This window comes from Eucyclogobius newberryi, unplaced genomic scaffold (genome assembly GCF_026437365.1).
Source record: "Eucyclogobius newberryi isolate DKJ021-1_F unplaced genomic scaffold, fEucNew1.0.hap1 SCAF_8, whole genome shotgun sequence".
In the NCBI taxonomy this organism is placed as follows: Eukaryota; Metazoa; Chordata; class Actinopteri; order Gobiiformes; family Gobiidae; genus Eucyclogobius; species Eucyclogobius newberryi.
Window position 1 is genome coordinate 722,989 of NW_027316500.1, and position 23,535 is coordinate 746,523.

At 42.2% G+C, this 23,535-nt stretch overlaps 30 non-coding genes across 30 annotated transcripts; all 30 read left to right on the forward strand.

The window, feature by feature from the left end:
- Window positions 1-280: 280 nt before the first annotated feature.
- On the forward strand, window positions 281-354 carry trnan-guu (transfer RNA asparagine (anticodon GUU)). Its single transcript has one exon. It is a non-coding gene; the product is annotated as a tRNA-Asn (tRNA).
- Window positions 355-439: 85 nt separating this feature from the next.
- On the forward strand, window positions 440-513 carry trnat-agu (transfer RNA threonine (anticodon AGU)). The gene has a single exon. It is a non-coding gene; the product is annotated as a tRNA-Thr (tRNA).
- A 1,245-nt stretch (window positions 514-1,758) lies between these two features.
- On the forward strand, window positions 1,759-1,849 carry trnar-ucu (transfer RNA arginine (anticodon UCU)). The gene is given in 2 exon segments: window positions 1,759-1,795; window positions 1,814-1,849. It is a non-coding gene; the product is annotated as a tRNA-Arg (tRNA).
- Window positions 1,850-2,267: 418 nt separating this feature from the next.
- On the forward strand, window positions 2,268-2,341 carry trnan-guu (transfer RNA asparagine (anticodon GUU)). The gene has a single exon. It is a non-coding gene; the product is annotated as a tRNA-Asn (tRNA).
- An 86-nt stretch (window positions 2,342-2,427) lies between these two features.
- Window positions 2,428-2,501, forward strand: trnat-agu (transfer RNA threonine (anticodon AGU)). Its single transcript has one exon. It is a non-coding gene; the product is annotated as a tRNA-Thr (tRNA).
- A 1,237-nt stretch (window positions 2,502-3,738) lies between these two features.
- trnar-ucu (transfer RNA arginine (anticodon UCU)) lies at window positions 3,739-3,829 on the forward strand. Its single transcript is given in 2 exon segments — window positions 3,739-3,775; window positions 3,794-3,829. It is a non-coding gene; the product is annotated as a tRNA-Arg (tRNA).
- Window positions 3,830-4,246: 417 nt separating this feature from the next.
- On the forward strand, window positions 4,247-4,320 carry trnan-guu (transfer RNA asparagine (anticodon GUU)). Its single transcript has one exon. It is a non-coding gene; the product is annotated as a tRNA-Asn (tRNA).
- Window positions 4,321-4,405: 85 nt separating this feature from the next.
- trnat-agu (transfer RNA threonine (anticodon AGU)) lies at window positions 4,406-4,479 on the forward strand. The gene has a single exon. It is a non-coding gene; the product is annotated as a tRNA-Thr (tRNA).
- A 1,253-nt stretch (window positions 4,480-5,732) lies between these two features.
- On the forward strand, window positions 5,733-5,823 carry trnar-ucu (transfer RNA arginine (anticodon UCU)). The gene is given in 2 exon segments: window positions 5,733-5,769; window positions 5,788-5,823. It is a non-coding gene; the product is annotated as a tRNA-Arg (tRNA).
- A 576-nt stretch (window positions 5,824-6,399) lies between these two features.
- trnat-agu (transfer RNA threonine (anticodon AGU)) lies at window positions 6,400-6,473 on the forward strand. The gene has a single exon. It is a non-coding gene; the product is annotated as a tRNA-Thr (tRNA).
- A 1,230-nt stretch (window positions 6,474-7,703) lies between these two features.
- On the forward strand, window positions 7,704-7,794 carry trnar-ucu (transfer RNA arginine (anticodon UCU)). Its single transcript is given in 2 exon segments — window positions 7,704-7,740; window positions 7,759-7,794. It is a non-coding gene; the product is annotated as a tRNA-Arg (tRNA).
- A 418-nt stretch (window positions 7,795-8,212) lies between these two features.
- trnan-guu (transfer RNA asparagine (anticodon GUU)) lies at window positions 8,213-8,286 on the forward strand. The gene has a single exon. It is a non-coding gene; the product is annotated as a tRNA-Asn (tRNA).
- A 1,393-nt stretch (window positions 8,287-9,679) lies between these two features.
- On the forward strand, window positions 9,680-9,770 carry trnar-ucu (transfer RNA arginine (anticodon UCU)). Its single transcript is given in 2 exon segments — window positions 9,680-9,716; window positions 9,735-9,770. It is a non-coding gene; the product is annotated as a tRNA-Arg (tRNA).
- Window positions 9,771-10,187: 417 nt separating this feature from the next.
- On the forward strand, window positions 10,188-10,261 carry trnan-guu (transfer RNA asparagine (anticodon GUU)). The gene has a single exon. It is a non-coding gene; the product is annotated as a tRNA-Asn (tRNA).
- Window positions 10,262-10,347: 86 nt separating this feature from the next.
- Window positions 10,348-10,421, forward strand: trnat-agu (transfer RNA threonine (anticodon AGU)). Its single transcript has one exon. It is a non-coding gene; the product is annotated as a tRNA-Thr (tRNA).
- Window positions 10,422-11,671: 1,250 nt separating this feature from the next.
- trnar-ucu (transfer RNA arginine (anticodon UCU)) lies at window positions 11,672-11,762 on the forward strand. Its single transcript is given in 2 exon segments — window positions 11,672-11,708; window positions 11,727-11,762. It is a non-coding gene; the product is annotated as a tRNA-Arg (tRNA).
- A 417-nt stretch (window positions 11,763-12,179) lies between these two features.
- Window positions 12,180-12,253, forward strand: trnan-guu (transfer RNA asparagine (anticodon GUU)). Its single transcript has one exon. It is a non-coding gene; the product is annotated as a tRNA-Asn (tRNA).
- Window positions 12,254-12,339: 86 nt separating this feature from the next.
- Window positions 12,340-12,413, forward strand: trnat-agu (transfer RNA threonine (anticodon AGU)). Its single transcript has one exon. It is a non-coding gene; the product is annotated as a tRNA-Thr (tRNA).
- A 3,236-nt stretch (window positions 12,414-15,649) lies between these two features.
- On the forward strand, window positions 15,650-15,740 carry trnar-ucu (transfer RNA arginine (anticodon UCU)). The gene is given in 2 exon segments: window positions 15,650-15,686; window positions 15,705-15,740. It is a non-coding gene; the product is annotated as a tRNA-Arg (tRNA).
- A 417-nt stretch (window positions 15,741-16,157) lies between these two features.
- Window positions 16,158-16,231, forward strand: trnan-guu (transfer RNA asparagine (anticodon GUU)). The gene has a single exon. It is a non-coding gene; the product is annotated as a tRNA-Asn (tRNA).
- Window positions 16,232-16,317: 86 nt separating this feature from the next.
- On the forward strand, window positions 16,318-16,391 carry trnat-agu (transfer RNA threonine (anticodon AGU)). The gene has a single exon. It is a non-coding gene; the product is annotated as a tRNA-Thr (tRNA).
- A 1,237-nt stretch (window positions 16,392-17,628) lies between these two features.
- On the forward strand, window positions 17,629-17,723 carry trnar-ucu (transfer RNA arginine (anticodon UCU)). The gene is given in 2 exon segments: window positions 17,629-17,665; window positions 17,684-17,723. It is a non-coding gene; the product is annotated as a tRNA-Arg (tRNA).
- Window positions 17,724-18,136: 413 nt separating this feature from the next.
- Window positions 18,137-18,210, forward strand: trnan-guu (transfer RNA asparagine (anticodon GUU)). The gene has a single exon. It is a non-coding gene; the product is annotated as a tRNA-Asn (tRNA).
- Window positions 18,211-18,294: 84 nt separating this feature from the next.
- trnat-agu (transfer RNA threonine (anticodon AGU)) lies at window positions 18,295-18,368 on the forward strand. The gene has a single exon. It is a non-coding gene; the product is annotated as a tRNA-Thr (tRNA).
- Window positions 18,369-19,606: 1,238 nt separating this feature from the next.
- On the forward strand, window positions 19,607-19,697 carry trnar-ucu (transfer RNA arginine (anticodon UCU)). The gene is given in 2 exon segments: window positions 19,607-19,643; window positions 19,662-19,697. It is a non-coding gene; the product is annotated as a tRNA-Arg (tRNA).
- Window positions 19,698-20,114: 417 nt separating this feature from the next.
- Window positions 20,115-20,188, forward strand: trnan-guu (transfer RNA asparagine (anticodon GUU)). Its single transcript has one exon. It is a non-coding gene; the product is annotated as a tRNA-Asn (tRNA).
- Window positions 20,189-20,273: 85 nt separating this feature from the next.
- Window positions 20,274-20,347, forward strand: trnat-agu (transfer RNA threonine (anticodon AGU)). The gene has a single exon. It is a non-coding gene; the product is annotated as a tRNA-Thr (tRNA).
- A 1,250-nt stretch (window positions 20,348-21,597) lies between these two features.
- On the forward strand, window positions 21,598-21,688 carry trnar-ucu (transfer RNA arginine (anticodon UCU)). The gene is given in 2 exon segments: window positions 21,598-21,634; window positions 21,653-21,688. It is a non-coding gene; the product is annotated as a tRNA-Arg (tRNA).
- A 417-nt stretch (window positions 21,689-22,105) lies between these two features.
- Window positions 22,106-22,179, forward strand: trnan-guu (transfer RNA asparagine (anticodon GUU)). Its single transcript has one exon. It is a non-coding gene; the product is annotated as a tRNA-Asn (tRNA).
- Window positions 22,180-22,265: 86 nt separating this feature from the next.
- On the forward strand, window positions 22,266-22,339 carry trnat-agu (transfer RNA threonine (anticodon AGU)). Its single transcript has one exon. It is a non-coding gene; the product is annotated as a tRNA-Thr (tRNA).
- The last annotated feature ends 1,196 nt before the right edge of the window (window positions 22,340-23,535 follow it).

Consider the following 23,535-nt stretch of genomic DNA (forward strand, 5'->3'; position numbering starts at 1 on the left):
AATAACATTATCTTGCAATTTTTCCTCAATATCCAGATTAACTGCAGGATATTGAGTGCGCAATAAATTGGCGAGAGTCGATTGATTGAAAGACTTCCAGTTTTTTATAGCTACATTGGTACAGGGGATTTAGCTCAAAGGTAGAAAGATTGATGCCCTCGCTCTCCATTAAACACAGTTGATTGGACAGGGGCTGAACTTTCGAATGTTGCTGGCTCGCTTTAAAAAAAAAGATATTGCGGCTTGTCGACTCGCAAATATTTTATTGAGAGGGCTGTTTGTCTCTGTGGCGCAATTGGGCAGCGCGCTCGGCTGTTAACCGGGAGGTTGGTGGTTCGAGCCCACCCAGGGACGATTGGAAGAGGTATAGCAGGCAAAATCTAGAGGTAATATTGGTCACTGAATATGTAGCTGAAACAGGTTGGAGCAGCTTTTAAGAGGCGCTGTGGCTTAGATGGTCAAAGTGCCTGTCTAGTAAACAGGAGATCCTGGGTTCAAATCCCAACAGTGCCTTCATGATAGCCTTTCAAGCAAATCAGTTGTTTACATGAACAGAAAAACTTATCACCCGAAAGAGCTCTTTTACATTTTTTAATTAGAGATTGAAAAGTATCCCTGAATAAACAGAGTAAATGCACTCTTTTCACTCCTTGTTTCTCAGTTTGATGGTAAGGATTGATTGATTCATTGATTGATGTAGACCGTTTTTGGATGACTGTTTTGCTTTGTGAAAAAGGGGAATCAGACAAAAGTTGCAAAGGCATTCAAAGGCTGTGAGTTCGAGACCCACCAGAGTCACTGTTGTAACCCCTGTTATCTACATTGGTAAATAGGAAAGCCTGCTTGTGTTATTAACTGATGAAAGGAACTGCTAAACTTGGTTCAATTACCACAGAATCCCAGTGTGCTATAGGCTGGCCACTGCTTGGTAGGAGTTTCCCGTACGTGAGTGACTGTTCCTTCCTTCCTTCACGTCCCGCTCAACCTCGTCTTCTTCTAAAGAGTTTGGCGCTGTCCTCAGAAGCTTTGGTCTTACTCAGCACCTGAGTGGCCCCACCAAGGGGAAAGGGCACACTCTGGACCTGCTAATGACAAAGCGGGTTAATATTTCAAATTACAGTGTGGTAAATGTTACTTTGATGGTTTCTGTATTTCTCCAGGTGCAATGAGTTTGCAGTCTTCTTTGCAAGACTCAGTTCAGAACATTAAAAATACCATTATTTGCAGATAACAAGCACGCAGCCAGCTAGACAACTGGAGTTAACCCATTTTGCATTTGTGGCTGACAAAACTTTCCAAGAGATCACCACAAGTCTGAGTTCCACTACATGCTGCCTTTATGCATTGCCTACTAGATTTTTAAAGTCTATGGTGAGCAGTCTGTTGGCTCCAATCAATCAAAAAGTCAACATGTTGCTTGGATCTGGAATTTTCCCAAGATCCTTAAAACTGCAGTCATTAAGCCTGTCTTAAAGAAGAGCAGTCTTGATGCCACAGTGCTAAATAATTACCGGCCCATCTCAAACCTACTACTACTCAGTTGTCCATTCAAGCATGCAAATTATTTACAACGACAGAAAATGCGCTGCTGTTACAAATTGGAATAAGATGGAAAAGTATCCCTGCACACACAGATTAACTGCACTCTTTTCACTTTTTGATTCTCAGTTTGTTGGCAAGGAATGACTGATGTGGACCCATTTTGGATGAAAACCGTGTTTTGCGTTTGTGGAAATGAGCATCATGGAAGGATGTATGGGCTCTGTGGCGCAATGGATAGCGCATTGGACTTCTAGGCATAATTTGCAAGGGCATTCAAAGGTTGTGGGTTCGAGTCCCACCAGAGTCGCTAATGGTGAGAGAACATACTAGTTTTTTTACAATGGAAAATCTGCTCGCTTTACTATCTGATGAAAGGCACTGCTGAACGAGGTTCAATTGCCAAGTGTGCTTGAAAAAGTAAGCAAATACATCGGCATTATGTCAAATAACATTATCTTGCAATTTTTCCTCAATATCCAGATTAACTGCAGGATATTGAGTGCGCAATAAATTGGCGAGAGTCGATTGATTGAAAGACTTCCAGTTTTTTTATAGCTACATTGGTACAGGGGATTTAGCTCAAAGGTAGAAAGATTGATGCCCTCGCTCTCCATTAAACACAGTTGATTGGACAGGGGCTGAACTTTCGAATGTTGCTGGCTCTCTTTAAAAAAAAAGATATTGCGGCTTGTCGACTCGCAAATATTTTATTGAGAGGGCTGTTTGTCTCTGTGGCGCAATTGGCCAGCGCGCTCGGCTGTTAACCGGGAGGTTGGTGGTTCGAGCCCACCCAGGGACGATTGGAAGAGGTATAGCAGGCAAAATCTATGAGGTAATATTGGTCACTGAATATGTAGCTGAAACAGGTTGGAGCAGCTTTTAAGAGGCGCTGTGGCTTAGATGGTCAAAGTGCCTGTCTAGTAAACAGGAGATCCTGGGTTCAAATCCCAGCAGTGCCTTCATGATAGCCTTTCAAGCAAATCAGTTGTTTACATGTACAGAAAAACTTATCACCCGAAAGAGCTCTTTTACATTTTTTAATTAGAGATTGAAAAGTATCCCTGAATAAACAGAGTAAATGCACTCTTTTCACTCCTTGTTTCTCAGTTTGATGGTAAGGATTGATTGATTGATGTAGACCGTTTTTGGATGACTGTTTTGCTTTGTGAAAAAGGGGAATCAGACAAAAGTTGCAAAGGCATTCAAAGGCTGTGAGTTCGAGACCCACCAGAGTCACTGTTGTAACCCCTGTTATCTACATTGGTAAATAGGAAAGCCTGCTTGTGTTATTAACTGATGAAAGGAACTGCTAAACTTGGTTCAATTACCACAGAATCCCAGTGTGCTATAGGCTGGCCACTGCTTGGTAGGAGTTTCCCGTACGTGAGTGACTGTTCCTTCCTTCCTTCACGTCCCGCTCAACCTCGTCTTCTTCTAAAGAGTTTGGCGCTGTCCTCAGAAGCTTTGGTCTTACTCAGCACCTGAGTGGCCCCACCAAGGGGAAAGGGCACACTCTGGACCTGCTAATGACAAAGCGGGTTAATATTTCAAATTACAGTGTGGTAAATGTTACTTTGATGGTTTCTGTATTTCTCCAGGTGCAATGAGTTTGCAGTCTTCTTTGCAAGACTCAGTTCAGAACATTAAAAATACCATTATTTGCAGATAACAAGCACGCAGCCAGCTAGACAACTGGAGTTAACCCATTTTGCATTTGTGGCTGACAAAACTTTCCAAGAGATCACCACAAGTCTGAGTTCCACTACATGCTGCCTTTATGCATTGCCTACTAGATTTTTAAAGTCTATGGTGAGCAGTCTGTTGGCTCCAATCAATCAAAAAGTCAACATGTTGCTTGGATCTGGAATTTTCCCAAGATCCTTAAAACTGCAGTCATTAAGCCTGTCTTAAAGAAGAGCAGTCTTGATGCCACAGTGCTAAATAATTACCGGCCCATCTCAAACCTACTACTACTCAGTTGTCCATTCAAGCATGCAAATTATTTACAACGACAGAAAATGCGCTGCTGTTACAAATTGGAATAAGATGGAAAAGTATCCCTGCACACACAGATTAACTGCACTCTTTTCACTTTTTGATTCTCAGTTTGTTGGCAAGGAATGACTGATGTGGACCCATTTTGGATGAAAACCGTGTTTTGCGTTTGTGGAAATGAGCATCATGGAAGGATGTATGGGCTCTGTGGCGCAATGGATAGCGCATTGGACTTCTAAGCATAATTTGCAAGGGCATTCAAAGGTTGTGGGTTCGAGTCCCACCAGAGTCGCTAATGGTGAGAGAACATACTAGTTTTTTTACAATGGAAAATCTGCTCGCTTTACTATCTGATGAAAGGCACTGCTGAACGAGGTTCAATTGCCAAGTGTGCTTGAAAAAGTAAGCAAATACATCGGCATTATGTCAAATAACATTATCTTGCAATTTTTCCTCAATATCCAGATTAACTGCAGGATATTGAGTGCGCAATAAATTGGCGAGAGTCGATTGATTGAAAGACTTCCAGTTTTTTATAGCTACATTGGTACAGGGGATTTAGCTCAAAGGTAGAAAGATTGATGCCCTTGCTCTCCATTAAACACAGTTGATTGGACAGGGGCTGAACTTTCGAATGTTGCTGGCTCGCTTTAAAAAAAAAGATATTGCGGCTTGTCGACTCGCAAATATTTTATTGAGAGGGCTGTTTGTCTCTGTGGCGCAATTGGGCAGCGCGCTCGGCTGTTAACCGGGAGGTTGGTGGTTCGAGCCCACCCAGGGACGATTGGAAGAGGTATAGCAGGCAAAATCTAGAGGTAATATTGGTCACTGAATATCTAGCTGAAACAGGTTGGAGCAGCTTTTAAGAGGCGCTGTGGCTTAGATGGTCAAAGTGCCTGTCTAGTAAACACGAGATCCTGGGTTCAAATCCCAGCAGTGCCTTCATGATAGCCTTTTAAGCAAATCAGTTGTTTACATGTACAGAAAAACTTATCACCCGAAAGAGCTCTTTTACATTTTTTAATTAGAGATTGAAAAGTATCCCTGAATAAACAGAGTAAATGCACTCTTTTCACTCCTTGTTTCTCAGTTTGATGGTAAGGATTGATTGATTGATTGATTGATTGATTGATGTAGACCGTTTTTGGATGACTGTTTTGCTTTGTGAAAAAGGGGAATCAGACAAAAGTTGCAAAGGCATTCAAAGGCTGTGAGTTCGAGACCCACCAGAGTCACTGTTGTAACCCCTGTTATCTACATTGGTAAATAGGAAAGCCTGCTTGTGTTATTAACTGATGAAAGGAACTGCTAAACTTGGTTCAATTACCACAGAATCCCAGTGTGCTATAGGCTGGCCACTGCTTGGTAGGAGTTTCCCGTACGTGAGTGACTGTTCCTTCCTTCCTTCACGTCCCGCTCAACCTCGTCTTCTTCTAAAGAGTTTGGCGCTGTCCTCAGAAGCTTTGGTCTTACTCAGCACCTGAGTGGCCCCACCAAGGGGAAAGGGCACACTCTGGACCTGCTAATGACAAAGCGGGTTAATATTTCAAATTACAGTGTGGTAAATGTTACTTTGATGGTTTCTGTATTTCTCCAGGTGCAATGAGTTTGCAGTCTTCTTTGCAAGACTCAGTTCAGAACATTAAAAATACCATTATTTGCAGATAACAAGCACGCAGCCAGCTAGACAACTGGAGTTAACCCATTTTGCATTTGTGGCTGACAAAACTTTCCAAGAGATCACCACAAGTCTGAGTTCCACTACATGCTGCCTTTATGCATTGCCTACTAGATTTTTAAAGTCTATGGTGAGCAGTCTGTTGGCTCCAATCAATCAAAAAGTCAACATGTTGCTTGGATCTGGAATTTTCCCAAGATCCTTAAAACTGCAGTCATTAAGCCTGTCTTAAAGAAGAGCAGTCTTGATGCCACAGTGCTAAATAATTACCGGCCCATCTCAAACCTACTACTACTCAGTTGTCCATTCAAGCATGCAAATTATTTACAACGACAGAAAATGCGCTGCTGTTACAAATTGGAATAAGATGGAAAAGTATCCCTGCACACACAGATTAACTGCACTCTTTTCACTTTTTGATTCTCAGTTTGTTGGCAAGGAATGACTGATGTGGACCCATTTTGGATGAAAACCGTGTTTTGCGTTTGTGGAAATGAGCATCATGGAAGGATGTATGGGCTCTGTGGCGCAATGGATAGCGCATTGGACTTCTAGGCATAATTTGCAAGGGCATTCAAAGGTTGTGGGTTCGAGTCCCACCAGAGTCGCTAATGGTGAGAGAACATACTAGTTTTTTTACAATGGAAAATCTGCTCGCTTTACTATCTGATGAAAGGCACTGCTGAACGAGGTTCAATTGCCAAGTGTGCTTGAAAAAGTAAGCAAATACATCGGCATTATGTCAAATAACATTATCTTGCAATTTTTCCTCAATATCCAGATTAACTGCAGGATATTGAGTGCGCAATAAATTGGCGAGAGTCGATTGATTGAAAGACTTCCAGTTTTTTATAGCTACATTGGTACAGGGGATTTAGCTCAAAGGTAGAAAGATTGATGCCCTCGCTCTCCATTAAACACAGTTGATTGGACAGGGGCTGAACTTTCGAATGTTGCTGGCTCGCTTTAAAAAAAAAGATATTGCGGCTTGTCGACTCGCAAATATTTTATTGAGAGGGCTGTTTGTCTCTGTGGCGCAATTGGGCAGCGCGCTCGGCTGTTAACCGGGAGGTTGGTGGTTCGAGCCCACCCAGGGACTATTGGAAGAGGTATAGCAGGCAAAATCTAGAGGTAATATTGGTCACTGAATATCTAGCTGAAACAGGTTGGAGCAGCTTTTAAGAGGCGCTGTGGCTTAGATGGTCAAAGTGCCTGTCTAGTAAACACGAGATCCTGGGTTCAAATCCCAGCAGTGCCTTCATGATAGCCTTTTAAGCAAATCAGTTGTTTACATGTACAGAAAAACTTATCACCCGAAAGAGCTCTTTTACATTTTTTAATTAGAGATTGAAAAGTATCCCTGAATAAACAGAGTAAATGCACTCTTTTCACTCCTTGTTTCTCAGTTTGATGGTAAGGATTGATTGATTGATTGATTGATTGATGTAGACCGTTTTTGGATGACTGTTTTGCTTTGTGAAAAAGGGGAATCAGACAAAAGTTGCAAAGGCATTCAAAGGCTGTGAGTTCGAGACCCACCAGAGTCACTGTTGTAACCCCTGTTATCTACATTGGTAAATAGGAAAGCCTGCTTGTGTTATTAACTGATGAAAGGAACTGCTAAACTTGGTTCAATTACCACAGAATCCCAGTGTGCTATAGGCTGGCCACTGCTTGGTAGGAGTTTCCCGTACGTGAGTGACTGTTCCTTCCTTCCTTCACGTCCCGCTCAACCTCGTCTTCTTCTAAAGAGTTTGGCGCTGTCCTCAGAACCTGAGTGGCCCCACCAAGGGGAAAGGGCACACTCTGGACCTGCTAATGACAAAGCGGGTTAATATTTCAAATTACAGTGTGGTAAATGTTACTTTGATGGTTTCTGTATTTCTCCAGGTGCAATGAGTTTGCAGTCTTCTTTGCAAGACTCAGTTCAGAACATTAAAAATACCATTATTTGCAGATAACAAGCACGCAGCCAGCTAGACAACTGGAGTTAACCCATTTTGCATTTGTGGCTGACAAAACTTTCCAAGAGATCACCACAAGTCTGAGTTCCACTACATGCTGCCTTTATGCATTGCCTACTAGATTTTTAAAGTCTATGGTGAGCAGTCTGTTGGCTCCAATCAATCAAAAAGTCAACATGTTGCTTGGATCTGGAATTTTCCCAAGATCCTTAAAACTGCAGTCATTAAGCCTGTCTTAAAGAAGAGCAGTCTTGATGCCACAGTGCTAAATAATTACCGGCCCATCTCAAACCTACTACTACTCAGTTGTCCATTCAAGCATGCAAATTATTTACAACGACAGAAAATGCGCTGCTGTTACAAATTGGAATAAGATGGAAAAGTATCCCTGCACACACAGATTAACTGCACTCTTTTCACTTTTTGATTCTCAGTTTGTTGGCAAGGAATGACTGATGTGGACCCATTTTGGATGAAAACCGTGTTTTGCGTTTGTGGAAATGAGCATCATGGAAGGATGTATGGGCTCTGTGGCGCAATGGATAGCGCATTGGACTTCTAGGCATAATTTGCAAGGGCATTCAAAGGTTGTGGGTTCGAGTCCCACCAGAGTCGCTAATGGTGAGAGAACATACTAGTTTTTTTACAATGGAAAATCTGCTCGCTTTACTATCTGATGAAAGGCACTGCTGAACGAGGTTCAATTGCCAAGTGTGCTTGAAAAAGTAAGCAAATACATCGGCATTATGTCAAATAACATTATCTTGCAATTTTTCCTCAATATCCAGATTAACTGCAGGATATTGAGTGCGCAATAAATTGGCGAGAGTCGATTGATTGAAAGACTTCCAGTTTTTTATAGCTACATTGGTACAGGGGATTTAGCTCAAAGGTAGAAAGATTGATGCCCTCGCTCTCCATTAAACACAGTTGATTGGACAGGGGCTGAACTTTCGAATGTTGCTGGTTCGCTTTAAAAAAAAAAGATATTGCGGCTTGTCGAGTCGCAAATATTTTATTGAGCGGGCTGTTTGTCTCTGTGGCGCAATTGGCCAGCGCGCTCGGCTGTTAACCGGGAGGTTGGTGGTTCGAGCCCACCCAGGGACGATTGGAAGACGTATAGCAGGCAAAATCTATGAGGTAATATTGGTCACTGAATATCTAGCTGAAACAGGTTAGAGTAGCATTTAAGAGGCGCTGTGGCTTAGATGGTCAAAGTGCCTGTAAACAGGAGATCCTGGGTTCAAATCCCAACAGTGCCTTCATGATAGCCTTTACAGCAAATCAGTTGTTTACATGTACAGAAAAACTTATCACCCGAAAGAGCTCTTTTACATTTTTTAATTAGAGATTGAAAAGTATCCCTGAATAAACAGAGTGAATGCACTCTTTTCACTCCTTGTTTCTCAGTTTGATGGTAAGGATTGATTGATTGATGTAGACCGTTTTTGGATGACTGTTTTGCTTTTGTGAAAAAGGGGAATCAGACAAAAGTTGCAAAGGCATTCAAAGGCTGTGAGTTCGAGACCCACCAGAGTCACTGTTGTAACCCCTGTTATCTACATTGGTAAATAGGAAAGCCTGCTTGTGTTATTAACTGATGAAAGGAACTGCTAAATTTGATTCAATTACCACAGAATCCCAGTGTGCTATAGGCTGGCCACTGCTTGGTAGGAGTTTCCCGTACGTGAGTGACTGTTCCTTCCTTCCTTCACGTCCCGCTCAACCTCGTCTTCTTCTAAAGAGTTTGGCGCTGTCCTCAGAAGCTTTGGTCTTACTCAGCACCTGAGTGGCCCCACCAAGGGCAAAGGGCACACTCTGGACCTGCTAATGACAAAGCGGGTTAATATTTCAAATTACAGTGTGGTAAATGTTACTTTGATGGTTTCTGTATTTCTCCAGGTGCAATGAGTTTGCAGTCTTCTTTGCAAGACTCAGTTCAGAACATTAAAAATACTATTATTTGCAGATAACAAGCACGCAGCCAGCTAGACAACTGGAGTTAACCCATTTTGCATTTGTGGCTGACAAAACTTTCCAAGAGATCACCACAAGTCTGAGTTCCACTACATGCTGCCTTTATGCATTGCCTACTAGATTTTTAAAGTCTATGGTGAGCAGTCTGTTGGCTCCAATCAATCAAAAAGTCAACATGTTGCTTGGATCTGGAATTTTCCCAAGATCCTTAAAACTGCAGTCATTAAGCCTGTCTTAAAGAAGAGCAGTCTTGATGCCACAGTGCTAAATAATTACCGGCCCATCTCAAACCTACTACTACTCAGTTGTCCGTTCAAGCATGCAAATCATTTACAACGACAGAAAATGCGCTGCTGTTACAAATTGGAATAAGATGGAAAAGTATCCCTGCACACACAGATTAACTGCACTCTTTTCACTTTTTGATTCTCAGTTTGTTGGCAAGGAATGACTGATGTGGACCCATTTTGGATGAAAACCGTGTTTTGCGTTTGTGGAAATGAGCATCATGGAAGGATGTATGGGCTCTGTGGCGCAACGGATAGCGCATTGGACTTCTAGGCATAATTTGTAAGGCCATTCAAAGGTTGTGGGTTCGAGTCCCACCAGAGTCGCTAATGGTGAGAGAACATACTAGTTTTTTTACAATGGAAAATCTGCTCGCTTTACTATCTGATGAAAGGCACTGCTGAACGAGGTTCAATTGCCAAGTGTGCTTGAAAAAGTAAGCAATTACATCAGCATTATGTCAAATAACATTATCTTGCAATTTTTCCTCAATATCCAGATTAACTGCAGTATATTGAGTGCGCAATAAATTGGCGAGAGTCGATTGATTGAAAGACTTCCAGTTTTTTATAGCTACATTGGTACAGGGGATTTAGCTCAAAGGTAGAAAGATTGATGCCCTCGCTCTCCATTAAACACAGTTGATTGGACAGGGGCTGAACTTTCGAATGTTGCTGGCTCTCTTTAAAAAAAAAGATATTGCGGCTTGTCGACTCGCAAATATTTTATTGAGCGGGCTGTTTGTCTCTGTGGCGCAGTTGGCCAGCGCGCTCGGCTGTTAACCGGGAGGGTGGTGGTTCGAGCCCACCCAGGGACAATTGGAAGAGGTATAGCAGGCAAAATCTATGAGGTAATATTGGTCACTGAATATGTAGCTGAAACAGGTTGGAGCAGCTTTTAAGAGGCGCTGTGGCTTAGATGGTCAAAGTGCCTGTCTAGTAAACAGGAGATCCTGGGTTCAAATCCCAGCAGTGCCTTCATGATAGCCTTTCAAGCAAATCAGTTGTTTACATGTACAGAAAAACTTATCACCCGAAAGAGCTCTTTTACATTTTTTAATTAGAGATTGAAAAGTATCCCTGAATAAACAGAGTAAATGCACTCTTTTCACTCCTTGTTTCTCAGTTTGATGGTAAGGATTGATTGATTGATTGATTGATTGATGTAGACCGTTTTTGGATGACTGTTTTGCTTTTGTGAAAAAGGGGAATCAGACAAAAGTTGCAAAGGCATTCAAAGGCTGTGAGTTCGAGACCCACCAGAGTCACTGTTGTAACCCCTGTTATCTACATTGGTAAATAGGAAAGCCTGCTTGTGTTATTAACTGATGAAAGGAACTGCTAAATTTGGTTCAATTACCACAGAATCCCAGTGTGCTATAGGCTGGCCACTGCTTGGTAGGAGTTTCCCGTACGTGAGTGACTGTTCCTTCCTTCCTTCACGTCCCGCTCAACCTCGTCTTCTTCTAAAGAGTTTGGCGCTGTCCTCAGAAGCTTTGGTCTTACTCAGCACCTGAGTGGCCCCACCAAGGGCAAAGGGCACACTCTGGACCTGCTAATGACAAAGCGGGTTAATATTTCAAATTACAGTGTGGTAAATGTTACTTTGATGGTTTCTGTATTTCTCCAGGTGCAATGAGTTTGCAGTCTTCTTTGCAAGACTCAGTTCAGAACATTAAAAATACCATTATTTGCAGATAACAAGCACGCAGCCAGCTAGACAACTGGAGTTAACCCATTTTGCATTTGTGGCTGACAAAACTTTCCAAGAGATCACCACAAGTCTGAGTTCCACTACATGCTGCCTTTATGCATTGCCTACTAGATTTTTAAAGTCTATGGTGAGCAGTCTGTTGGCTCCAATCAATCAAAAAGTCAACATGTTGCTTGGATCTGGAATTTTCCCAAGATCCTTAAAACTGCAGTCATTAAGCCTGTCTTAAAGAAGAGCAGTCTTGATGCCACAGTGCTAAATAATTACCGGCCCATCTCAAACCTACTACTACTCAGTTGTCCATTCAAGCATGCAAATCATTTACAACGACAGAAAATGCGCTGCTGTTACAAATTGGAATAAGATGGAAAAGTATCCCTGCACACACAGATTAACTGCACTCTTTTCACTTTTTGATTCTCAGTTTGTTGGCAAGGAATGACTGATGTGGACCCATTTTGGATGAAAACCGTGTTTTGCGTTTGTGGAAATGAGCATCATGGAAGGATGTATGGGCTCTGTGGCGCAATGGATAGCGCATTGGACTTCTAGGCATAATTTGCAAGGGCATTCAAAGGTTGTGGGTTCGAGTCCCACCAGAGTCGCTAATGGTGAGAGAACATACTAGTTTTTTTACAATGGAAAATCTGCTCGCTTTACTATCTGATGAAAGGCACTGCTGAACGAGGTTCAATTGCCAAGTGTGCTTGAAAAAGTAAGCAAATACATCGGCATTATGTCAAATAACATTATCTTGCAATTTTTCCTCAATATCCAGATTAACTGCAGGATATTGAGTGCGCAATAAATTGGCGAGAGTCGATTGATTGAAAGACTTCCAGTTTTTTATAGCTACATTGGTACAGGGGATTTAGCTCAAAGGTAGAAAGATTGATGCCCTCGCTCTCCATTAAACACAGTTGATTGGACAGGGGCTGAACTTTCGAATGTTGCTGGCTCGCTTTAAAAAAAAAGATATTGCGGCTTGTCGACTCGCAAATATTTTATTGAGTGGGCTGTTTGTCTCTGTGGCGCAATTGGGCAGCGCGCTCGGCTGTTAACCGGGAGGTTGGTGGTTCGAGCCCACCCAGGGACGATTGGAAGACGTATAGCAGGCAAAATCTATGAGGTGATATTGGTCACTGAATATCTAGCTGAAACAGGTTAGAGTGGCATTTAAGAGGCGCTGTGGCTTAGATGGTCAAAGTGCCTGTCTAGTAAACAGGAGATCCTGGGTTCAAATCCCAGCAGTGACTTCATGATAGCCTTTAAAGCAAATCAGTTGTTTACATGTACAGAAAAACTTATCACCCGAAAGAGCTCTTTTACATTTTTTAATTAGAGATTGAAAAGTATCCCTGAATAAACAGAGTGAATGCACTCTTTTCACTCCTTGTTTCTCAGTTTGATGGTAAGGATTGATTGATTGATGTAGACCGTTTTTGGATGACTGTTTTGCTTTTGTGAAAAAGGGGAATCAGACAAAAGTTGCAAAGGCATTCAAAGGCTGTGAGTTCGAGACCCACCAGTCACTGTTGTAACCCCTGTTATCTACATTGGTAAATAGGAAAGCCTGCTTGTGTTATTAACTGATGAAAGGAACTGCTAAATTTGGTTCAATTACCACAGAATCCCAGTGTGCTATAGGCTGGCCACTGCTTGGTAGGAGTTTCCCGTACGTGAGTGACTGTTCCTTCCTTCCTTCACGTCCCGCTCAACCTCGTCTTCTTCTAAAGAGTTTGGCGCTGTCCTCAGAAGCTTTGGTCTTACTCAGCACCTGAGTGGCCCCACCAAGGGGAAAGGGCACACTCTGGACCTGCTAATGACAAAGCGGGTTAATATTTCAAATTACAGTGTGGTAAATGTTACTTTGATGGTTTCTGTATTTCTCCAGGTGCAATGAGTTTGCAGTCTTCTTTGCAAGACTCAGTTCAGAACATTAAAAATACCATTATTTGCAGATAACAAGCACGCAGCCAGCTAGACAACTGGAGTTAACCCATTTTGCATTTGTGGCTGACAAAACTTTCCAAGAGATCACCACAAGTCTGAGTTCCACTACATGCTGCCTTTATGCATTGCCTACTAGATTTTTAAAGTCTATGGTGAGCAGTCTGTTGGCTCCAATCAATCAAAAAGTCAACATGTTGCTTGGATCTGGAATTTTCCCAAGATCCTTAAAACTGCAGTCATTAAGCCTGTCTTAAAGAAGAGCAGTCTTGATGCCACAGTGCTAAATAATTACCGGCCCATCTCAAACCTACTACTACTCAGTTGTCCATTCAAGCATGCAAATCATTTACAACGACAGAAAATGCGCTGCTGTTACAAATTGGAATAAGATGGAAAAGTATCCCTGCACACACAGATTAACTGCACTCTTTTCACTCCTTGTTTCTCAGTTTGATGGTAAGGATTGATTGATTGATGTAGACCGTTTTTGGATGACTGTTTTGCTTTTTTGAAAAAGGGGAATCAGACAAAAGTTGCAAAGGCATTCAAAGGCTGTGAGTTCGAGACCCACCAGAGTCACTGTTGTAACCCCTGTTATCTACATTGGTAAATAGGAAAGCCTGCTTGTGTTATTAACTGATGAAAGGAACTGCTAAACTTGGTTCAATTACCACAGAATCCCAGTGTGCTATAGGCTGGCCACTGCTTGGTAGGAGTTTCCCGTACGTGAGTGACTGTTCCTTCCTTCCTTCACGTCCCGCTCAACCTCGTCTTCTTCTAAAGAGTTTGGCGCTGTCCTCAGAAGCTTTGGTCTTACTCAGCACCTGAGTGGCCCCACCAAGGGCAAAGGGCACACTCTGGACCTGCTAATGACAAAGCGGGTTAATATTTCAAATTACAGTGTGGTAAATGTTACTCTGATGGTTTCTGTATTTCTCCAGGTGCAATGAGTTTGCAGTCTTCTTTGCAAGACTCAGTTCAGAACATTAAAAATACCATTATTTGCAGATAACAAGCACGCAGCCAGCTAGACAACTGGAGTTAACCCATTTTGCATTTGTGGCTGACAAAACTTTCCAAGAGATCACCACAAGTCTGAGTTCCACTACATGCTGCCTTTATGCATTGCCTACTAGATTTTTAAAGTCTATGGTGAGCAGTCTGTTGGCTCCAATCAATCAAAAAGTCAACATGTTGCTTGGATCTGGAATTTTCCCAAGATCCTTAAAACTGCAGTCATTAAGCCTGTCTTAAAGAAGAGCAGTCTTGATGCCACAGTGCTAAATAATTACCGGCCCATCTCAAACCTACTACTACTCAGTTGTCCATTCAAGCATGCAAATCATTTACAACGACAGAAAATGCGCTGCTGTTACAAATTGGAATAAGATGGAAAAGTATCCCTGCACACACAGATTAACTGCACTCTTTTCACTCCTTGTTTCTCAGTTTGATGGTAAGGATTGATTGATTGATGTAGACCGTTTTTGGATGACTGTTTTGCTTTTTTGAAAAAGGGGAATCAGACAAAAGTTGCAAAGGCATTCAAAGGCTGTGAGTTCGAGACCCACCAGAGTCACTGTTGTGACCCCTGTTATCTACATTGGTAAATAGGAAAGCCTGCTTGTGTTATTAACTGATGCAAGGAACTGCTAAATTTGGTTCAATTACCACAGAATCCCAGTGTGCTATAGGCTGGCCACTGCTTGGTAGGAGTTTCCCGTACGTGAGTGACTGTTCCTTCCTTCCTTCACGTCCCGCTCAACCTCGTCTTCTTCTAAAGAGTTTGGCGCTGTCCTCAGAAGCTTTGGTCTTACTCAGCACCTGAGTGGCCCCACCAAGGGCAAAGGGCACACTCTGGACCTGCTAATGACAAAGCGGGTTAATATTTCAAATTACAGTGTGGTAAATGTTACTTTGATGGTTTCTGTATTTCTCCAGGTGCAATGAGTTTGCAGTCTTCTTTGCAAGACTCAGTTCAGAACATTAAAAATACCATTATTTGCAGATAACAAGCACGCAGCCAGCTAGACAACTGGAGTTAACCCATTTTGCATTTGTGGCTGACAAAACTTTCCAAGAGATCACCACAAGTCTGAGTTCCACTACATGCTGCCTTTATGCATTGCCTACTAGATTTTTAAAGTCTATGGTGAGCAGTCTGTTGGCTCCAATCAATCAAAAAGTCAACATGTTGCTTGGATCTGGAATTTTCCCAAGATCCTTAAAACTGCAGTCATTAAGCCTGTCTTAAAGAAGAGCAGTCTTGATGCCACAGTGCTAAATAATTACCGGCCCATCTCAAACCTACTACTACTCAGTTGTCCATTCAAGCATGCAAATCATTTACAACGACAGAAAATGCGCTGCTGTTACAAATTGGAATAAGATGGAAAAGTATCCCTGCACACACAGATTAACTGCACTCTTTTCACTTTTTGATTCTCAGTTTGTTGGCAAGGAATGACTGATGTGGACCCATTTTGGATGAAAACCGTGTTTTGCGTTTGTGGAAATGAGCATCATGGAAGGATGTATGGGCTCTGTGGCGCAATGGATAGCGCATTGGACTTCTAGGCATAATTTGTAAGGGCATTCAAAGGTTGTGGGTTCGAGTCCCACCAGAGTCGCTAATGGTGAGAGAACATACTAGTTTTTTTACAATAGAAAATCTGCTCGCTTTACTATCTGATGAAAGGCCCTGCTGAACGAGGTTCAATTGCCAAGTGTGCTTGAAAAAATAAGCAAATACATCGGCATTATGTCAAATAACATTATCTTGCAATTTTTCCTCAATATCCAGATTAACTGCAGGATATTGAGTGCGCAATAAATTGGCGAGAGTCGATTGATTGAAAGACTTCCAGTTTTTTATAGCTACATTGGTACAGGGGATTTAGCTCAAAGGTAGAAAGATTGATGCCCTCGCTCTCCATTAAACACAGTTGATTGGACAGGGGCTGAACTTTCGAATGTTGCTGGTTCGCTTTAAAAAAAAAGATATTGCGGCTTGTCGAGTCGCAAATATTTTATTGAGCGGGCTGTTTGTCTCTGTGGCGCAATTGGCCAGCGCGCTCGGCTGTTAACCGGGAGGTTGGTGGTTCGAGCCCACCCAGGGACGATTGGAAGACGTATAGCAGGCAAAATCTATGAGGTAATATTGGTCACTGAATATCTAGCTGAAACAGGTTAGAGTAGCATTTAAGAGGCGCTGTGGCTTAGATGGTCAAAGTGCCTGTCTAGTAAACAGGAGATCCTGGGTTCAAATCCCAGCAGTGCCTTCATGATAGCCTTTACAGCAAATCAGTTGTTTACATGTACAGAAAAACTTATCACCCGAAAGAGCTCTTTTACATTTTTTAATTAGAGATTGAAAAGTATCCCTGAATAAACAGAGTGAATGCACTCTTTTCACTCCTTGTTTCTCAGTTTGATGGTAAGGATTGATTGATTGATGTAGACCGTTTTTGGATGACTGTTTTGCTTTGTGAAAAAGGGGAATCAGACAAAAGTTGCAAAGGCATTCAAAGGCTGTGAGTTCGAGACCCACCAGAGTCACTGTTGTAACCCCTGTTATCTACATTGGTAAATAGGAAAGCCTGCTTGTGTTATTAACTGATGAAAGGAACTGCTAAACTTGGTTCAATTACCACAGAATCCCAGTGTGCTATAGGCTGGCCACTGCTTGGTAGGAGTTTCCCGTACGTGAGTGACTGTTCCTTCCTTCCTTCACGTCCCGCTCAACCTCGTCTTCTTCTAAAGAGTTTAGCGCTGTCCTCAGAAGCTTTGGTCTTACTCAGCACCTGAGTGGCCCCACCAAGGGGAAAGGGCACACTCTGGACCTGCTAATGACAAAGCGGGTTAATATTTCAAATTACAGTGTGGTAAATGTTACTTTGATGGTTTCTGTAATTCTCCAGGTGCAATGAGTTTGCAGTCTTCTTTGCAAGACTCAGTTCAGAACATTAAAAATACCATTATTTGCAGATAACAAGCACGCAGCCAGCTAGACAACTGGAGTTAACCCATTTTGCATTTGTGGCTGACAAAACTTTCCAAGAGATCACCACAAGTCTGAGTTCCACTACATGCTGCCTTTATGCATTGCCTACTAGATTTTTAAAGTCTATGGTGAGCAGTCTGTTGGCTCCAATCAATCAAAAAGTCAACATGTTGCTTGGATCTGGAATTTTCCCAAGATCCTTAAAACTGCAGTCATTAAGCCTGTCTTAAAGAAGAGCAGTCTTGATGCCACAGTGCTAAATAATTACCGGCCCATCTCAAACCTACTACTACTCAGTTGTCCATTCAAGCATGCAAATTATTTACAACGACAGAAAATGCGCTGCTGTTACAAATTGGAATAAGATGGAAAAGTATCCCTGCACACACAGATTAACTGCACTCTTTTCACTTTTTGATTCTCAGTTTGTTGGCAAGGAATGACTGATGTGGACCCATTTTGGATGAAAACCGTGTTTTGCGTTTGTGGAAATGAGCATCATGGAAGGATGTATGTGCTCTGTGGCGCAATGGATAGCGCATTGGACTTCTAGGCATAATTTGCAAGGGCATTCAAAGGTTGTGGGTTCGAGTCCCACCAGAGTCCCTAATGGTGAGAGAACATACTAGTTTTTTTACAATGGAAAATCTGCTCGCTTTACTATCTGATGAAAGGCACTGCTGAACGAGGTTCAATTGCCAAGTGTGCTTGAAAAAGTAAGCAAATACATCGGCATTATGTCAAATAACATTATCTTGCAATTTTTCCTCAATATCCAGATTAACTGCAGGATATTGAGTGCGCAATAAATTGGCGAGAGTCGATTGATTGAAAGACTTCCAGTTTTTTATAGCTACATTGGTACAGGGGATTTAGCTCAAAGGTAGAAAGATTGATGCCCTCGCTCTCCATTAAACACAGTTGATTGGACAGGGGCTGAACTTTCGAATGTTGCTGGCTCGCTTTAAAAAAAAAGTTATTGCGGCTTGTCGACTCGCAAATATTTTATTGAGCGGGCTGTTTGTCTCTGTGGCGCAATTGGGCAGCGCGCTCGGCTGTTAACCGGGAGGTTGGTGGTTCGAGCCCACCCAGGGACGATTGGAAGAGGTATAGCAGGCAAAATCTGAGGTAATATTGGTCACTGAATATCTAGCTGAAACAGGTTGGAGCAGCTTTTAAGAGGCGCTGTGGCTTAGATGGTCAAAGTGCCTGTCTAGTAAATAGGAGATCCTGGGTTCAAATCCCAGCAGTGCCTTCATGATAGCCTTTCAAGCAAATCAGTTGTTTACATGTAAAGAAAAACTTATCACCCGAAAGAGCTCTTTTACATTTTTTAATTAGAGATTGAAAAGTATCCCTGAATAAACAGAGTAAATGCACTCTTTTCACTCCTTGTTTCTCAGTTTGATGGTAAGGATTGATTGATTGATGTAGACCGTTTTTGGATGACTGTTTTGCTTTTGTGAAAAAGGGGAATCAGACAAAAGTTGCAAAGGCATTCAAAGGCTGTGAGTTCGAGACCCACCAGAGTCACTGTTGTAACCCCTGTTATCTACATTGGTAAATAGGAAAGCCTGCTTGTGTTATTAACTGATGAAAGGAACTGCTAAATTTGGTTCAATTACCACTGAATCCCAGTGTGCTATAGGCTGGCCACTGCTTGGTAGGAGTTTCCCGTACGTGAGTGACTGTTCCTTCCTTCCTTCACGTCCCGCTCAACCTCGTCTTCTTCTAAAGAGTTTGGCGCTGTCCTCAGAAGCTTTGGTCTTACTCAGCACCTGAGTGGCCCCACCAAGGGCAAAGGGCACACTCTGGACCTGCTAATGACAAAGCGGGTTAATATTTCAAATTACAGTGTGGTAAATGTTACTTTGATGGTTTCTGTATTTCTCCAGGTGCAATGAGTTTGCAGTCTTCTTTGCAAGACTCAGTTCAGAACATTAAAAATACCATTATTTGCAGATAACAAGCACGCAGCCAGCTAGACAACTGGAGTTAACCCATTTTGCATTTGTGGCTGACAAAACTTTCCAAGAGATCACCCCAAGTCTGAGTTCCACTACATGCTGCCTTTATGCATTGCCTACTAGATTTTTAAAGTCTATGGTGAGCAGTCTGTTGGCTCCAATCAATCAAAAAGTCAACATGTTGCTTGGATCTGGAATTTTCCCAAGATCCTTAAAACTGCAGTCATTAAGCCTGTCTTAAAGAAGAGCAGTCTTGATGCCACAGTGCTAAATAATTACCGGCCCATCTCAAACCTACTACTACTCAGTTGTCCATTCAAGCATGCAAATCATTTACAACGACAGAAAATGCGCTGCTGTTACAAATTGGAATAAGATGGAAAAGTATCCCTGCACACACAGATTAACTGCACTCTTTTCACTTTTTGATTCTCAGTTTGTTGGCAAGGAATGACTGATGTGGACCCATTTTGGATGAAAACCGTGTTTTGCGTTTGTGGAAATGAGCATCATGGAAGGATGTATGGGCTCTGTGGCGCAATGGATAGCGCATTGGACTTCTAGGCATAATTTGCAAGGGCATTCAAAGGTTGTGGGTTGGAGTCCCACCAGAGTCGCTAATGGTGAGAGAACATACTAGTTTTTTTACAATGGAAAATCTGCTCGCTTTACTATCTGATGAAAGGCACTGCTGAACGAGGTTCAATTGCCAAGTGTGCTTGAAAAAGTAAGCAAATACATCGGCATTATGTCAAATAACATTATCTTGCAATTTTTCCTCAATATCCAGATTAACTGCAGGATATTGAGTGCGCAATAAATTGGCGAGAGTCGATTGATTGAAAGACTTCCAGTTTTTTATAGCTACATTGGTACAGGGGATTTAGCTCAAAGGTAGAAAGATTGATGCCCTCGCTCTCCATTAAACACAGTTGATTGGACAGGGGCTGAACTTTCGAATGTTGCTGGCTCTCTTTAAAAAAAAAGATATTGCGGCTTGTCGACTCGCAAATATTTTATTGAGCGGGCTGTTTGTCTCTGTGGCGCAATTGGCCAGCGCGCTCGGCTGTTAACCGGGAGGTTGGTGGTTCGAGCCCACCCAGGGACAATTGGAAGAGGTATTGCAGGCAAAATCTAAAGGTAATATTGGTCACTGAATATGTAGCTGAAACAGGTTGGAGCAGCTTTTAAGAGGCGCTGTGGCTTAGATGGTCAAAGTGCCTGTCTAGTAAACAGGAGATCCTGGGTTCAAATCCCAGCAGTGCCTTCATGATAGCCTTTCAAGCAAATCAGTTGTTTACATGTACAGAAAAACTTATCACCCGAAAGAGCTCTTTTACATTTTTTAATTAGAGATTGAAAAGTATCCCTGAATAAACAGAGTAAATGCACTCTTTTCACTCCTTGTTTCTCAGTTTGATGGTAAGGATTGATTGATTGATTGATTGATTGATGTAGACCGTTTTTGGATGACTGTTTTGCTTTTGTGAAAAAGGGGAATCAGACAAAAGTTGCAAAGGCATTCAAAGGCTGTGAGTTCGAGACCCACCAGAGTCACTGTTGTAACCCCTGTTATCTACATTGGTAAATAGGAAAGCCTGCTTGTGTTATTAACTGATGAAAGGAACTGCTAAATTTGGTTCAATTACCACAGAATCCCAGTGTGCTATAGGCTGGCCACTGCTTGGTAGGAGTTTCCCGTACGTGAGTGACTGTTCCTTCCTTCCTTCACGTCCCGCTCAACCTCGTCTTCTTCTAAAGAGTTTGGCGCTGTCCTCAGAAGCTTTGGTCTTACTCAGCACCTGAGTGGCCCCACCAAGGGCAAAGGGCACACTCTGGACCTGCTAATGACAAAGCGGGTTAATATTTCAAATTACAGTGTGGTAAATGTTACTTTGATGGTTTCTGTATTTCTCCAGGTGCAATGAGTTTGCAGTCTTCTTTGCAAGACTCAGTTCAGAACATTAAAAATACCATTATTTGCAGATAACAAGCACGCAGCCAGCTAGACAACTGGAGTTAACCCATTTTGCATTTGTGGCTGACAAAACTTTCCAAGAGATCACCACAAGTCTGAGTTCCACTACATGCTGCCTTTATGCATTGCCTACTAGATTTTTAAAGTCTATGGTGAGCAGTCTGTTGGCTCCAATCAATCAAAAAGTCAACATGTTGCTTGGATCTGGAATTTTCCCAAGATCCTTAAAACTGCAGTCATTAAGCCTGTCTTAAAGAAGAGCAGTCTTGATGCCACAGTGCTAAATAATTACCGGCCCATCTCAAACCTACTACTACTCAGTTGTCCATTCAAGCATGCAAATCATTTACAACGACAGAAAATGCGCTGCTGTTACAAATTGGAATAAGATGGAAAAGTATCCCTGCACACACAGATTAACTGCACTCTTTTCACTTTTTGATTCTCAGTTTGTTGGCAAGGAATGACTGATGTGGACCCATTTTGGATGAAAACCGTGTTTTGCGTTTGTGGAAATGAGCATCATGGAAGGATGTATGGGCTCTGTGGCGCAATGGATAGCGCATTGGACTTCTAGGCATAATTTGTAAGGACATTCAAAGGTTGTGGGTTCGAGTCCCACCAGAGTCGCTAATGGTGAGAGAACATAGTAGTTTTTTTACAATGGAAAATCTGCTCGCTTTACTATCTGATGAAAGGCACTGCTGAACGAGGTTCAATTGCCAAGTGTGCTTGAAAAAGTAAGCAAATACATCGGCATTATGTCAAATAACCTTATCTTGCAATTTTTCCTCAATATCCAGATTAACTGCAGGATATTGAGTGCGCAATAAATTGGCGAGAGTCGATTGATTGAAAGACTTCCAGTTTTTTATAGCTACATTGGTACAGGGGATTTAGCTCAAAGGTAGAAAGATTGATGCCCTCGCTCTCCATTAAACACAGTTGATTGGACAGGGGCTGAACTTTCGAATGTTGCTGGCTCGCTTTAAAAAAAAAGATATTGCGGCTTGTCGACTCGCAAATATTTTATTGAGCGGGCTGTTTGTCTCTGTGGCGCAATTGGGCAGCGCGCTCGGCTGTTAACCGGGAGGTTGGTGGTTCGAGCCCACCCAGGGACGATTGGAAGACGTATAGCAGGCAAAATCTATGAGGTGATATTGGTCACTGAATATCTAGCTGAAACAGGTTAGAGTAGCATTTAAGAGGCGCTGTGGCTTAGATAGTCAAAGTGCCTGTCTAGTAAACAGGAGATCCTGGGTTCAAATCCCAGCAGTGCCTTCATGATAGCCTTTCAAGCAAATCAGTTGTTTACATGTACAGAAAAACTTATCACCCGAAAGAGCTCTTTTACATTTTTTAATTAGAGATTGAAAAGTATCCCTGAATAAACAGAGTGAATGCACTCTTTTCACTCCTTGTTTCTCAGTTTGATGGTAAGGATTGATTGATTGATGTAGACCGTTTTTGGATGACTGTTTTGCTTTGTGAAAAAGGGGAATCAGACAAAAGTTGCAAAGGCATTCAAAGGCTGTGAGTTCGAGACCCACCAGAGTCACTGTTGTAACCCCTGTTATCTACATTGGTAAATAGGAAAGCCTGCTTGTGTTATTAACTGATGAAAGGAACTGCTAAACTTGGTTCAATTACCACAGAATCCCAGTGTGCTATAGGCTGGCCACTGCTTGGTAGGAGTTTCCCGTACGTGAGTGACTGTTCCTTCCTTCCTTCACGTCCCGCTCAACCTCGTCTTCTTCTAAAGAGTTTGGCGCTGTCCTCAGAAGCTTTGGTCTTACTCAGCACCTGAGTGGCCCCACCAAGGGGAAGGGGCACACTCTGGACCTGCTAATGACAAAGCGGGTTAATATTTCAAATTACAGTGTGGTAAATGTTACTTTGATGGTTTCTGTATTTCTCCAGGTGCAATGAGTTTGCAGTCTTCTTTGCAAGACTCAGTTCAGAACATTAAAAATACCATTATTTGCAGATAACAAGCACGCAGCCAGCTAGACAACTGGAGTTAACCCATTTTGCATTTGTGGCTGACAGAACTTTCCAAGAGATCACCACAAGTCTGAGTTCCACTACATGCTGCCTTTATGCATTGCCTACTAGATTTTTAAAGTCTATGGTGAGCAGTCTGTTGGCTCCAATCAATCAAAAAGTCAACATGTTGCTTGGATCTGGAATTTTCCCAAGATCCTTAAAACTGCAGTCATTAAGCCTGTCTTAAAGAAGAGCAGTCTTGATGCCACAGTGCTAAATAATTACCGGCCCATCTCAAACCTACTACTACTCAGTTGTCCATTCAAGCATGCAAATCATTTACAACGACAGAAAATGCGCTGCTGTTACAAATTGGAATAAGATGGAAAAGTATCCCTGCACACACAGATTAACTGCACTCTTTTCACTTTTTGATTCTCAGTTTGTTGGCAAGGAATGACTGATGTGGACCCATTTTGGATGAAAACCGT